Source organism: Convolutriloba macropyga, chromosome 7 (genome assembly GCF_964194025.1).
Source record: "Convolutriloba macropyga chromosome 7, txConMacr16.3, whole genome shotgun sequence".
Lineage (NCBI taxonomy): Eukaryota > Metazoa > Xenacoelomorpha > Acoela > Convolutidae > Convolutriloba > Convolutriloba macropyga.
In genome coordinates this window covers 62,865,898-62,881,192 of record NC_134474.1, presented here as the reverse complement: position 1 = coordinate 62,881,192, position 15,295 = coordinate 62,865,898, and the positions used below count along the sequence as shown (strand labels likewise).

Sequence of the window (15,295 nt, the reverse complement as noted above, 5' to 3'; positions counted from 1 at the left end):
TGACCTCTCAGATCTTGACATTTCATTGAGCCTAATGAAGACTTTATCTAAAGATGCCGCAGCCATGTCTGTCCCCTGTGACAAAACACGTGAAAACTTGGTCTGTTTGAAATAAAATCCAATCCTTTTGACTCAAACTGCGCTGTAGCACGGATCTCCTTAAAGTTAGCAGCGCCAATTTGAGTGACACAATACAAAGTTATCACAAAACTAATCAAAGTCTGTAAAATTGTGTCGATTGGAGGTAGAGGGCTGATGTTCATCTTGGCCGAGTTTGTTTGAGAACGGAGATATGATCGATATTGGGCTGCTGAATAAGCACAATGAATTAATGATATCAGGCCCACCAACCCCAAGAGCTTCAACATGTTTACTGAAACAAGCACTGTACTGTTTATGATCCCAGCGCCATTCATTAATTTTGACAAATGATGTCTTTGTCTCCCTCACTTCTTGGAAGATTTTGTACTAACTAACGCCATATTTTGAGGAAAGCACCGTTATAAAGGATAAAAAACTATAAGAAGAGGAAGACATTCAATTAAATCAATTTATAATATAAACATAACCGACTAACGTCGGGCGAATTGCTCTCAAACGACCAGCGAGCGGTTGGCTTCGTCAGTAGCTAGCCACGGATGAGGGGGGGGGGGGGGGGGTAAAGGTGCGAGGGGGGTCTTTGGCTGCACGGGGCACTTACGGCCTGAACGATCTGCAGGGGTGTGCATTGGGTGGAGGGCGATGTGGGGGCTCAATTTCTAAAAACCGCCCTCCACATCATAAATATAAGTATCCCTAACAGTCAGGGATTTTGGAAAAATTAATTGGTATTGCAATTAATTGATTGCAATCATTGATTGCTGACTCAAATTTAAATGCAATAATTGATTGGAACGACCCAATTAATTGCCCAATAATTGGAGAAATTTGAAACAGAATACTCCCACGTATGAAAACTGGAGCTAGAGAAAAAATTCCAGACTACAGATTTTTGTCGCAAAGTAATTAGAGATTTTCTTGTGAAAAATTTTTCGTGATGAAAAAAATGTCCGCAAGAGTAAAACCATATGCGTACAATTTTGGGCACCTTCATGACTAAAATTTAACAAAAAATTGAGAAAACATTATTGATAGAAACTCAACTTTAATTGATCATGTAAAGGCAACCAATTTGTCAAATTAAAATTCCTTCCAATATTTAAACCAAACGTTTTCGAACTTTTAATTGATCAGTAATTTACGTTTTAATTGATCAGTAATTGCAATTATTGCAATAATTGATTGTTCGTTCCGCCAATTAAATTAATTGATTGTAACCATTTTTTCTCTAGCCAAATTAATTGCTATAAGTTTTCCAAATCCCTGCAAACAGTCTCCGTGAATAGCACACTTGGATGCTAGTGAGCTGAAAAGCTCTGAGAGAAATTAATGCCCACTGGGCGCTATTTCGCTATCCCGTTTCTGATGACGAAAAGTCAGACACGTTAGACAAAAAATCGGCTAGTGAAAAATCGCATAAGACCAACAGGACTTATACATTTGCTCAAATTCGTTCGAGAGCACTTAACAATGATTTCTTAAAAAAGCCAGTTGTCATTTCTGATTTTTAAAGATATGCTCATACATTTCAACTATAAATCAGTGTTAATTAGGGTTACAAATGGTGACATCACTACACATAACAGCAAATGAAGTGCAGCATGAACAAGATTTAAGGCAGAGAGAGAGAGAGAGAGAGAGAGAGAGAGAAAGAGAGAGAGAGAGAGGGATATAGTGTGTGATAGGGAAATCGTTAACGAGAAAGAGAAGGAAAGAAAGCCAAACCGATAGAGAGAGGGAGAAATTGAGAGAGAGCGAGAGAGCGAGAGCAAGGGCGAGAGCGAGAGAGAGAGAGAGAGAGAGAGAGAGAGAGAGAGAGATATCCAATAGATACAACTCGGCAACTTCTAATTTTCCAGCTTGTTAGTAACTAAATCATATAAGAGTTTGAAAAGTGCAAAATTTGAGAGAAAGGTTTCCAGATTTCAAAGCAAAAAAATGGTCAAAACCTATTTTGTCGCTGTATTTCTTCCATGTTAGCCATCTGTAGGACTTAAAAAATGTCGTTGGCCAGTAGTTACTCTTATACTCAGAAAAGGACAAAGATATTAAATTTTAAATTCAATTGCAAATCTTTAATTCTGCTAAAACTCTTAATAAACACTTAAAAACCAATTCATTGTCTCAAGAGATTATCCAGTGTCCCAGTTTCATGCCTTCAATAGTTTCACTGGCTCAGAAAGATCTATAAACTTGAAAAATGATAATATCTGCAAAAAATGATGATGGCCAAGCACCATTTCAACCTGCAAAATTCTTTGTTTTCTCATCAATCGCAAAAGCATCAGCAACCTCAACATCACATAGCTAGTTCCCCGTACACTGTTCCCGTTCTCAGAAACAATCAAAACCATAACGCATCCATTACCCCTTCAACCAACAGTGGATTGCCGAACCCAGCTCCTCCGCCCTTCTCGAGGACCAACCACATGTACCAAAACCATTCGAGCTCTGTTGGTCCTGCCGATAAACTGAGAACAAATTCTTATCACCATCATTCGAATCACCCCCTTACAGTAGCGAGAGCGGGGGAGGTGGTGGTGGTAATTTTATCAAGAAAATTGCCAAAACTTAAGCAACTGAATTGTTAAAATTGAAAAGTATTGGATAAGAAAAGTTTTTTTTTATCAAACCTTTTATGAGTCTTTCTGCTACCTGCCGCTTGAAAAAATATCAATAATCAAAAAAAATGGCAAAAAAAGCAAATTCAAAAAAAATGCTGAAACTCGTGAGATTAAATCTTGAAAAACATTCCATTACATCTAAATACTATGCATAAACCTATTATTAAACTCTAGAGCATTTTCCATGGCTCTTGAGCCTGGAGAAACAACAATGACAAAAATTTTCAGGAAACTAGGAAAAATTTGCAAGTTTTAACAAATTTTGCTAAAATCTGTTTTATCAAAAATTTGAAAAACTTTCGATAGCTACTGAATATTGTCAACTAATTTTTTGTCAAACCGTAAATATGGTTTTCTGCCCCCTGTGGCTTGATAAACCCTAAAAATGACCTCAAGTCGCAAAAAGTTGCGAGGTTCGTCTAAAAGTTCTAAAATTGGTGATGTTGTATTCTTGATATACATCCCAATAAATCTATAAACCATGCAGTAACCCTTATATTAAAAAATTAGAGAGAGAGAGAGAAAGAGAGAGAGAGAGAGAGAGAGAGAGAGAGATATCCATAAGATACAACTCGGCAACTTCTAATCTTCCAGCTTGTTAGTATTTAAATCATATAAGAATACGAAAAGTGCAAAATTTGAGAGAAAGGTTTCCAGATTTCAAAGCAAAAAGATGGTCAAAACCAATTTTTGTCGCTGTATTTTTTCCATTTTAGCCATCTGTAGGACTTAAAAATTTTTGTTGGCCAGTAATTATTCTTATACTCAGAAAAGGACAAATATATTAAATTTTAAATTCAATTGCAAATCTTTAATCCTGCTAAAACTCTTAATAAACACTTCAAAACTCTTAATAAACACTTCAAAAATTTGAAAAACATTCGATAGCTACTAATTATTGTCAACTAATTTTTTGTCAAACCGTAAATATGTTTTTCTGCACCCTGTGGCTTGATAAACCCTAAAAATGACCTCAAGTGGCAAAAAATTGAGAGGTTCGTCAAAAAAAATCTAAAACTGGTTATGTTGAAATCTTGATAAACATCCCAAAAAATCTATAAACCATGCAGTAAACTTACATTAAAAACTTGTGGAGGTTTTTGGTTCTTGAGGATGAGAAAACTTAAAACATGACAATTTACCTAAAAAAATTAGGGAATTTGCAAGATTAAAAAAATATTACAAATGTTGACATTATAAAGTTGAAAATTATTCCATGGCCAACAAAAGTCTTCCAGTAAATTATTGTCTTCCAGTGTGAACTCTAAACAAGATTTTTGGGCGTCTGGGGCTCGAAAAAATGAACAACTACATCAAATTTCAGAAAAAATGCAAGTTATTAAGAAAAACTATCATAACTCGTGATAATTAGATTTTGAAAAACATTTCATGATATCTAGAAATTATTCAATGACGTATTATCAAACCCCAAAGGAGTTCTTTTGGCCCTTGAGCTTGAGAAAACTAAAAACTGAACAGACTTTCAAACAAACTTGAAGTTTGCAGAGTTTTATCAGAAAATTGGTAATGTTTCTGTAACCTATTCCAAGGCCTACAGAAATTTAGGCCGACTTGTAACCTATTCCAAGGCCTACAGAAATTTTTCAATAACTTATAATCAATTGATTAAGGAGGTTTTCTTGCACCTGGGGCTAGAAAAAAATCGAACAATGCCAATAAATAACAGAAAAATTAAAAAAAAAAGATATTCCTCATTTTAAAATATTGAAAACTGTCACTAAAAACTATGCAGCAACCTATCGAAAAACCCTATGAAAGTTTCTTTGACACCAGGGCTGAAAGCACTCAAAAATTGACAAAATCTTTTGAAATCGAAATAAGTTTCCGTGTTTTTGTACGAAGAATCAAAACATATAGCTCTTGAAATGGTAATTATAACTAATTGTGTCTTGCAGAGAAGCTAAATCAACTTTCACCAGCCTCAATTTCAGACTGTTTCAACCAAAAAATTCAAAAAAAGATAACAAAACACAAAAAATGAAATGTTGTTGGCTCAGAAACTCCTAAAATTTGCCTTTTAACCTTAAACTACGCCCTTCCCAGTAACTTCACCATACTAATCACTTGGAGGATTACTAAACGCTGCTAAGGGCCTCTAATGAAAATTAATGCACTATGAGCGCTATCCTTTCATCCCGTTTTAAAAGATGAGAAGCCAAGAGGGTCAGACGAAAAGTCATATTAAAAATAAAAATTGATAATAAAATTAAACGTCCAAAAAATTAAAAACATTTGCACGTTTCGTTAAAAAAACGGTAAAATGTGTAATGTTAAAATGTTAAAACCAATCCAATACCACTAGAAACTACGCAGTAAACTATTCTAAAACCCTAGAGGAGGTTCCTTGACACCTAGGGCCGGAAGAATTCAAAAACTCAAAGTTTTCAAAATGCTTGAAAAAAATTGTGAAATTTAGTTTAAAATGCGTGTTTTTAACAATCGGTTGTTCGTCTGTAGCCAGGGGGTGCAATTGGGACTGATGGGAGTGTGAGTGGGCAACAATGGGGTAGTTGGGCAACAGCGTGGTGGGGGCGCAAAATTGTGGGGTCAACAGTGGGGGTGTGTTCAACCTCTAAGAACCGCCCTTCACTATAAGTCTCCAAAACAGTTTGAGCTGAAACAGAGCTGAAATGCTCTAAAGGCACTTAATGCCTACTGGGCGTTACCTCTTTATCATGTTTATGAGGACGAAAAGTCAAAAACGTCAGACAAAAAATCGGTCAAGCGAAAAATTGCACAAAAAAGACCGAGAAAACCATTATAGTTGCTACAAATCTTCATTTGAGAGCAATTAAAAATATTATAAAATGCTGTAACATACAAAAATCAGTTATATGATGGAGTGAGCTCCAGAAATTTTCCTGAATGACATCCGAATTTTATATGATTGAGTGAGCTCCAGAAAACCTCCTTAATACCAACTTAAACGGAAATCACGACAGTTATCTAATTTTGCATTAATTTCACTTTTTTGACAAATGCTTCTAGCTCTTGCTTAAACATTTTTGTTTGAAAATTGTAAAGTGATTCAATTTGTTTCCACCTACCAGACCTTTACTTTTGTTATTCCAATCTTCTCTGCAAACAACAGTTTTCTCTACGCATGGATTGGATAACCGTGTTGTTAAAATGCTAATTACAAAATTTAATGTATAAAAGTGTGAATTTAATGTTTTTGTTATATCTAGCGTCTTTAAGTGAAATGCATGAAAAAGTTTTTCTATTTACCATTAAAATGATTTTAATTCATTTAATGAACAAAAAAGCAAATTAAAAGGCTCCTGGAATATTGTTTATTGTGAAATCGAAATTTTCTGAGATTTCGTTTTCCAAATCAATTTTTAATTTCCATTCAAGATCTTCAAATTTAGATTTTTGAAGTTTTAAGTGATTTTCTTTCGCTTCGGTAACATTTTGGAGCAGAGCAACGACTTGATTTGCTAAAATGTGATTTTCGAATAGAGCAACATGACAAATGATAACTATTCTTTCAATGTCAACTGCTGTCCTTGGTATTTGTCACGCGTAGCGTGTTCAGCAATGGCTTTCTTCACTGGTGAGCTTATTTCAGTTTTTATCAATCTTCATTCTTGTAGATAGCACGAAACAACAGGGCAAGTTTCAACTTGAGATCAAATAGTCGTTTTCCTTTCTAGCGAACGAAAGCTGAGTTGGGAACAGACCCACAACAACTCCGGGTGAATATTGGCAGTTCCGGGGTACTCTCAGCGCTGAGTCTGCATTAGGCATTTTGCATTGTTCTAATCTAGCTGCAAACAACTGCTACATGAGTTTTAAATGAAAAAGATTACTATATACAGGGACTTTCAAACATAAAATTACTCGTCCTCAGTCTCTTTTTTGAAATGATCTATTTTACTTTAGTGCTTTGACTACGAAAAATAAAGCGTCGAAACTGCCAAACCCTAAATGTATTCAATGAATTTCGACTCACAAACATAACAGAGGAGAAGTACATAAACAAAAATCGATTAGTAAGTACCGAAGAAAATTATCTCTACCGAACAAAAATACCGTACAAAATACTGCTTAGAGTGTGTTTAAGAAATGGGAAACCCAATTGTGAAAAAACAGTCAACACAGACAAATTCTTTGGCGCATATTCAAAATTGGAAACTGCATCAGCAAACAGAAACTTGCAAAGTTTGATAATTAATTGGGTACTAAACCTAGAAGAATGATCTTCAAATCATATTCCTTTACTACTATCTCTTTTAAACCATTAAAGAAAAAATTATAACAAAAAACAAAGAGCATTAAAACACAAACAACTAATGGAAAACGCAGTCGAATCAAACTAGCAGCCTGCCTTTGAAGCATCATCAATTTGGCGCCGCCTAAATGTCCGTGAGTCTAGATTGCAGAAAATGGACATTCTTAGTAGAACAAAATTGATTTTATCCTTAGATATTAGACGATGTCAGCGTTGAAGTTCACTTTTTGCGCAGAAACCTTTGGTGACAGTTGTTTCAGCGCCTTTGAAGCTGATAGGCCAGCTCCACCGTCGCACGCCAAGACAACCGGACAAAGCGTTGCTTTCTCAACATCGGTTACTTTTTGTTCAAATTTGTTCTTTTAATAGATTCATGATTCTTATAGTTTGCGCAACTGCGTTCCGGGCAGTTTTGCAAGCCGGTTGAAATTCTTACATCAAAAAATAATTTGCAGAAACTGGAATTCCAAAGTTTGTCGGCCTTGATATTTAATCTGACATCATCATCATCAGTTGTTAATTCCCCCCTGCCACAGATGAAGATGAGGTTCGACATTGACATCAAGTTAGACATCAGTTAACAGAATCCAAATAGAATTGCAATATTCACTGGGGTGTGTATTTCTTGTCTGGGTGTATATTTCTTTTGGACAGTGGGTACATATGCCACAGTAATGATTTCATTGCATCCGCATAGTAATGACATATTTAGTGGTCTCAACCATAGCGATTGGCCAGGCCATCAAGATACTTGCTTTTTGTTAAGTCAAAGTGATATCGCTTCAAGGTTATAGCGTTCAACCAACTTGATGCTCCATTCTAACTAGCTTAGCCATGTGAGTGAATCTCGTTATTAGTGAATACGCTCTTCATATTCGTCTTTTTCGATTTGCCAACTAGCTTGTTCCCTTTTTTCGTGTATGAGCTGTTTTTGCTCTATTTTGGCTTCAAGCAAAGATAGGATTAAGGGACTTGGCAGGTGCCTGAACGCTCATATTCTTAAAAACTGTCCTCAGGTTTCAGAATGTTCAGGCCACCCTTATCGGCAAATGAAAGATGTTCCCATTTATTTGATAGATTCCTTAATCATTCTTTAATGGATTAGATAATAGTTCCTCGTTGATTGGTTACTAGCAATCTTTTAACAATTCTTCATTATTAGGTGATGCACGAGCTACAAAATTTAATTTTATGCTAGAACCTTGAAATGATGAACAATTTTTTTTTTTAAAAATTTGAGGTGAAAGAATGGAATTCGAAAGCCAGCTTTTTCAACGAAGATTTCTGCTCTTTTATTTATCTTCCTACAAATTTTTTTACTGCTCCATCAGAATTTATTACACTTCCAAGTACTCTACAACTGTTTCTGCTTGATTGTGAACAAAGATTCGTTGCGCTTTCTTGGGAAGATGTTTTTGCTATTAATATGGAACTTGGTACAGTGGTAACGAAAAACAGGAATATGTTTTTTCAATGAGTGAAAACGTTGTTTTCAGGCCATCAAGAGAGCCTACAGCATAACCATTTTCGAACAAAAATCAACCGTCAGGAAATTTAATAAATGGTATAAGTGCAAATCCCGTCACCAACAATGCAAGTGGGCTAATTTGGGCGATAAAAATTTTTCCAATAACAAGCCCCAGGGCTTCCCCAACTTCTATGGGTCGCACATCCGCGCATTTATCAAAAACCATCAACCGACATGTATTAGGAGGAAGAAGAAAACTCAAATAAGAAGTTTCTTTGCGTCTTGCTAGTTCAGCTGCATTTTTACATAGATCAGTCGAGAGCGCCTTAAGGAATGTCATAGGCATTCGCAATTCGTGGGCGTCAAAGCCAGAAAGGACAGGGTTTCCATGACAACCTTTTTTAGTAAGACTAACAATGGCATTGTAAATTTTTTGCGGGCATGTTTTTATCAAATTTTTTTTTACATCTTGAGATTGCGTTGCTTTAGCTCTACTCGTTTTTGGATAGTTGTGGACTCAAGAAGTAGGTATTTTATGTCCCACTTTATCCATTGTTCTAACCGTCTTGCAATGGTTTTGTTATTTGAGGCGTCACCTTACGTTCTTTCTTTTGCAATAATGCGATGAGAATGCCATTACGCATTACATTGCTGTTTCCGCGATAAAAACATTTATATGGGCCAAGGGATTTCACTCAAATAATTGGTAATTTTAAAACCTGTCTTGTTCCTTGAATGCGCAAAAAATATTGCTTTCCAACGAACAACTTGTTTGTAAATGATCTTAACCATTTGGAACCCAATGGATACTATGGAGCCCATTGAAATCAAGAGAAATGATCAGCGATTATTGACATGCTTAGAAAGAGAGGGTTCACAACCGGGGTTAAAAAATTAAATTTCTCCAATAGTTTTCTACAGAACAATCTGATAAAAAAAACTGCCAAAAAAGTTTCGATTTGGTTAGAAGTCAGTTCAAAAGTATTGGAAGTTTACATTAGGTTCCTGCTATTTGGCCGAGTTTGTTTGAGAACGGAGACATGACCGATATTGGGGGCTGAATAAGCACAAGGAATTAATGATATCAGTCGCAACAACCCCAAGAGCTTCAATATGTTTACCGAAGCAAGCACTGTACTGTTTATGATCCGAGCGCCATTCATCAATTTTGACAAATCAGGTCTTTGTCTCCCTCACTTCTGGGAATATTTTACACTAACTAAAGCCATGTTTTGAGGAATGCATCGTTATAAAAATATATAAAAAACTATAAGAAGAGAAAGAGAGATTCAATTAAATCATATTATAATATAAACAAGACCGAATAACGTTGTGTGAATTGCTCCCGTGCGGTTGGCTTCGTCAGTAGCTAGTCATAGATGAGGGGGGGGGGCAAGGGTGCGAGGGAGTCTTTGGCTGCACGGAGCAGTTACGGCCTGAACCATCTGCAGGGGTGCGCATTGGTTGGAGGTTGATGTGGGGACAGGGTGGGTTCTCAATTTCTCAAAAAAGCCGCCCTCCATATCATAAATATAAGTCTCCCAAACTGTCGGGGATTCAGAAAAATTAAATGGAAATGCAATTATTGGCAATTAATTGAATGAAATTATTAATTGCTGACTCAAAATTTAATGCATAATTGATTGGGACAACCCAATTATTTGCCCAATTATTGGAGAGATTTGAAACAGCAAAATCCCACGTATGAAACTTGGAACTAGAAAAAAAATTCCAGACTACAGATTTGTCGCAAAGTAATTAGAGATTTTCGAGTGAAATCTTTCTCGTGATGAAAAAATAAAATTCTGCAACAGTATAACCATATGAGTAAAGTTTTAGGGACAGTCTTGACAAAAATTTAACAAAAAAACGAGAAAACAATTATTGATAGAAACTGAACTTTAATTGATCAATAATTGCAGTTACTACAATAATTGGTTGTTACGTTCTGCCAATTAAAGCAATTGATTGTAACCATTTTCTCTAGCCAAATTAATCGCTATTAAGTTTTCCAAATCCCTGCAAACAGTCTCCGTGAATCGCACACTCTGATTTTAAGAAATATGTTCATACATTTCAACTATAAATCAGTGTTAATTAGGGTTACAAATGGTGACATCACTGCACATAACAGCAGCTGAAGTGCAGCATGAACAAAAGATTGAAGGAAAGAGAGAGAGAGAGAGAGAGAGAGAGAGATAGTGTGTGATAGAGAAAACGTTAACGAGAAAGAGAAGGAAAGAAAGCCAAACCGATAGAGAGAGGGAGAGATTACGGGAGAGCGAGAGAGCGAGAACAAGGGCGAGAGCGAGAGAGAGAGAGAGAGAGAGAGAGAGAGAGAGAGAGAGATATCCAAAAGCTACCACTCGGCAACTTCTAATTTTCCAGTCTGTTAGTAACTAAATCATATAAGAATTTGAAAAGTGCAAAACTTGAGAGAAAGGTTTCCAGATTTCAAAGCAAAAAAATGGTCAAAACCAATTTTTGTCGCTGTATTTCTTCCATGTTAGCCATCTGTAGGACTTAAAAAATGTGGTTGGCCAGTAATTACTCTTATACTCAGAAAAAGACAAAGATATTAAATTTTAAATTCAATTGCAAATCTTTAATTCTGCTAAAACTCTTAATAAACACTTAAAAACCAACTCATTGTCTCAAGAGATTATCCAGTGTCCCAGTTTCATGCCTTCAATAGTTTCACTGGCTCAGAAAGATCTATAAACTTGAAAAATGATAATATCTGCAAAAAATGATGATGGCCAAGCACCATTTCAACCTGCAAAATTCTTTGTTTTCTCATCAATCGCAAATGCATCAGCAACCTCAACATCACATAGCTAGTTCCCCGTACACTGTTCTCGTTCTCAGAAACAATCAAAACCATAACGCATCCATTACCCCTTCAACCAACAGTGGATTGCCGAACCCAGCTCCTCCGCCCTTCTCGAGGACCAACCACATGTACCAAAACCATTCGAGCTCTGTTGGTCCTGCCGATAAACTGAGAACAAATTCTTATCACCATCATTCGAATCACCCCCTTACAGTAGCGAGAGCGGGGGAGGTGGTGGTGGTAATTTTATCAAGAAAATTGCCAAAACTTAAGCAACTGAATTGTTAAAATTGAAAAGTATTGGATAAGAAAAAAAGTTTTTTTTATCAAACCTTTTATGAGTCTTTCTGCTACCTGCCGCTTGAAAAAATATGAATAATCACGAAAAATGGCAAAAAATGCAAATTCAAAAAAAGTGCTGAAACTCGTGAGATTAAATCTTGAAAAACATTTCATTACATCTAAATACTATGCATAAACCTATTTTAAACTCTAGAGGAGTTTCCATGGCTCTTGAGGCTGGAGAAACAACAATGACAAAAATTTTCAGGAAACTAGGAAAAATTTGCAAGTTTTAACAAATTTTGCTAAAATCTGTTATATCAAAAATTTGAAAAACTTTCGATAGCTATTGAATATTGTCAGCTAACTTTTTTGCCAAACCGTAAATATGATTTTCTGCCACCTTCGACTTGATAAACCCCAAAAATGACCTCAAGTGGCAAAAAGATGCGAGGTTCGTCTAAAAATTCTAAAATTGGTGATGTTGAACTCTTGATAAACATCCAAATAAATCTATAAACCATGCAGTAACGCTTATATTAAAAAATTAGAGAGAGAGAGAAAGAGAGAGAGAGAGAGAGAGAGAGAGAGAGAGAGAAATATCCATAAGATACAACTCGGCAACTTCTAATTTTCCAGCTTGTTAGTAACTAAACAATATAAAAATATGAAAAGTGTAAATTTTAAGAGAAAAGTTTCCAGATTTCCAAGCGAAAGAATGGTCAAAACCAATTTTTGTGTCTATATTTCTTCCATGTTACTCAACTGTAAGACTTAAAAAATTTCGTTGGCTAATAAAAATTCTTATACTCAGAAAAGAATAGAAATATTGATATTTTAAAACAATTGCAAACTTTAAATTCTGCTAAAATTCTTAATAAACTCTTCAAAACCATTTCATTTTCTCAAGAGATTATCCAGTGTACCGGTTCCATGCCTTAAATAGTTTGACTGGCTCATTAAGATTCATTAATTTGAAAAAGGATAATAACTCAGAAAAATGATGATGACTAAGCACCACTTCAATCTGCAACATTCTTTGTTTTCTCATCAATAGCAAACGCCTCAGCAACCTCAACATCAGATGGCTAGTTCCCCGTACACTGTTCCCGTTCTCAGAAACAATCAAAACCATAACGCATCCATTACCCCTTCAACCAACAGTGGATTGCCGAACCCAGCTCTTTCGCCCTTCTCGAGGACTAACCAAATGTACCAAAACCACTCGAGCTCTGTTGGTCCTGGCGATAAACTGAGAAGCAATTCCTATCACTATTATTCGAATCACCCACCTCACATTTGCGAGAGCGGGGGAGTTGATGGTGGTAATTTTATCAAAAAATTGCTAAAACTCAAGCAACTAAATTGTTAAAATTAAAAAGCTGCGCATTGGAAAAAATTTTGATATTTCATTATCAAACCCCAGTTGAGTCTTTCTGGTCCCTGGCGCCTGAAAAAACATGAATAATCACAAAAAATGGCAAACATAAAAATTCCTTCAAAAATGCTAGAACTCGTGAGATTAAAATCTTGAAAAACATTGCGTTACTTCTAAAAACTATGCAGAAACCTATCATTAAACTTTGCAGAGTTTTCATGGCTCTGTTATATCTGTAAAATCTGTTATATCAAAAACTTGAAAAACCTTCGATAGCTACTGAATATTGTCAACTAATTTTTTGTCAAATCGTAAATGGGGTTTTCTGCACCCCTCTGGCTTGATAAACCCTAAAAATGAACTTAAGTGGCAAAAAGTTGCGAGGTTCGCAAAAAATACTAAAATTCGTGATGTTAAAATCTTGATAAACATTCCAATAAATCTATAAACTATGAAGTTTCCTAAAAAATTTAGGAAAATTGGAAGAATAGAAAAATCCCATAAATGTTGACATTATAAAGTTGAAAATTATTCAAATTTTATTGGCCAACAAAAGTTTTCCAGTAATTTATTATTGAACTCTAAACAAGATGTTTCGGCGTCTGGCGATAAAAAATATTGAACAAGTTCATCAAATGTCAGAAAAAAAGCAAATTTGTAAAAAAAAATGCGATAACACGTGATGTTCAAACCTTAACATTTCATGATATAAGAATTTATTCAATAACGTATTATTAAACCCTAGAGGAGGTCTCTTGGCCCTCGAGCTTGATAAATAAAAAAAAGACCAGACTTCAAAACAAAATTTCAGTATCCTATAATCAAACCATTAAGGAGGTTTTCTGGCCCCTGTTGCTAGAAAAAATTGTTTAATGGCAATAATTAACAGGAAAAATTAAAAAAAGATATTTGTATTTTTAAAATATTGAAAATCATTCATTGTCACTAAAAACTATGAAGCAAGCTATTATAAAACGCTGTGAAAAGTTCTTTGACACCAGGGCTGAAAACAATCAAAAATTGACAAAAACTTTTGAAACTTAAAATAAATTTGCGTGCTTTTCTTCGGCGAATCCAAACATATAGCTCTTGAAATGGTAATAATAAATGCTTGTGTCTTGCAGAGAAGCTAAATCAACATTCACCAGCCTCAATTTCGAAGTGTTTCACCAAAAAAATCAGAAAGTGATGACAAAGTACAAAAAATGTAACGTTTTTGGCTCAGAAACTCCTAAAATTTGCCTTTTAACATTAAACTACGGCCCTCCCAGTAACTTCACCATAATAATCACTTGGAGGATTACTAAACGCAGCTAAGGACCTCTAATGAAATTTAATGCACATTGAGCACTCTCCGTTCATCCCATTTTAAAAAACGGGAAGCCAAAAGGGTCAGACGAAAAACCATACTAAATATAGAAATTGATAATAAAAATAAACGTCCAAAAATTGAAAAACATTTGACCGTTTTGTCAAAAAAATGCTAATATGTGTATCGTTAAAATGTTAAAAACACTCCAATACCACTACAAAATACCCAGTAAACTTTTCAAAAACCCTAGAGGAGGTTTATTGGAACCTAGGGCCGAAAGAAATTGAAAAAATCAAATTTTTCCAAAGGCTTGAAAAAAATTGTAAAAATAAGTTTAAAATTGCGTGTTTTTAACGATCGGTTGTTCGTCTGTAGCCAGGGGCTGCAACGGGGGCTGATGGGGAGGGGGAGTGGGCAATAATGGTGTAGGTTGGGCAACAGCCTGGTGGGGGCGCAATAGTGTGGGGTCAACAGTGGGGGTGTCTTCAACCTCTAAGAACCGCCCTTCACAATAAGTCTCCAAAACAGTTTGAGCTGAAACAGAGCTGAAAAACTCTAAGAGCACTTAATGCCTACTGGGTGGTACCTATTTATCATGTGTTTGAGGACGAAAAGTCAAAAACATCAGACGAAAAATCGGTCAAGCGAAAAATCGCATAACAAAAGACGAAGGAAACTAATATAAATGCTACAAATCTACATTTGAGGGCAATTAATAATATTATAATATACTGTACTACACAATAATCAGTAATATGATTGAGGGCGCTCCATAAAACCTCCTTAACACCAACTGGACCAGAAATCACGACATTTATCTCATTTTGCATTAGTTTCATTTTTTTTTGACAAATGCTTCTAGTTGTGAATTGTATAGTTTTGTTCGATAATTGTAAATTGATTCAATTTGTTTCGACCGGCCAGACCTTTAGTTTTGCTTTTCCAGTCTCTGCAAACAACACATATCTCTACGGTTGGATTGAATCAACTTGTTAAAATGCTAATTACAAAATTCAATGTACAAACGTTTTTGCTATATCTAGC

General features: G+C 35.4%; 1 protein-coding gene across 3 annotated transcripts in view; it reads right to left on the bottom strand.

Moving 5' to 3' along the window:
• LOC142343235 (uncharacterized) overlaps positions 1–15,295 on the bottom strand; it is a 595,961-nt gene that overhangs the window by 476,305 nt on the left and 104,361 nt on the right. The gene's annotated exons all lie outside the window — the stretch shown is intronic.